Raw genomic sequence first — 879 nt, forward strand, 5'->3', positions numbered from 1 at the left:
AAATGAACATTTAAATAATAATCATAAATTCAAAATAATATGAGCATTACAAATAAGTTTGTTAAGCCTATGTAGAATTGTTCCCATGTTAGTTTTTTCTCCCTTAACAAAACAGGAACTTCATTCCTTCCACTATGTTGATGATGTGTTTGGAATTTTATCTGGACATAGTAGAGAGAAGCATGGTGTACAAATTTTTCAAGCAAAAGTGAGTTATTAAGGTAAGAGAGAGCTGGCATTTTTAATTTGCCATGGTAGATAAGTCTTGATGCTAATGATTGCCTGGTTTTCATTTTATATTGAATACATTCATGTAGGCAGTTAGCTTTCAATACTTAAGACTACTCCAAACACTTTTTTTTAAAGGTGAGTGAGAATTCTGTTGAGACAGATTCAGAGATTATTTCCATACTCAGGAAAAAAGAAAGTTTATTAAAAATTGATAATATTTGTGCTATCTTTGTAATTAGAATACCAGCATGAACTACAGGTTGGGCAGGCATTCATCATTTCTATTTTGGCCTCAGATCATCTAATACCTGATCTGTAATTTCTATCTATCTATCATAGTCTATCATAGTCTATCACAGTTTATCACGCTTTCACAGTGGAGCCCCTTTAAAAACACATTGATGGCATACAACACATCTTAATCAAGTTTACATTCATGTCAGCTACTTTAATACACAATACACAGACACACACACACATGTTATACCATGTTAGCTCAATAAAATATCTGTTGGATCTTTGATCAATATTACATTTTTACTTCCTGGATTTTATTCATGTTTTTTTTTTTCTGCCGAATAAAACTCCTTTCTTACTGAAATGTATATCCTAAAATTCTGCTCATTCCTTTTTTTAAAGATCAAGTTC

This window comes from Propithecus coquereli, unplaced genomic scaffold (assembly GCF_000956105.1).
Source record: "Propithecus coquereli isolate 6110/MARCELLA unplaced genomic scaffold, Pcoq_1.0 Scaffold522, whole genome shotgun sequence".
NCBI classification, from domain to species: domain Eukaryota; kingdom Metazoa; phylum Chordata; class Mammalia; order Primates; family Indriidae; genus Propithecus; species Propithecus coquereli.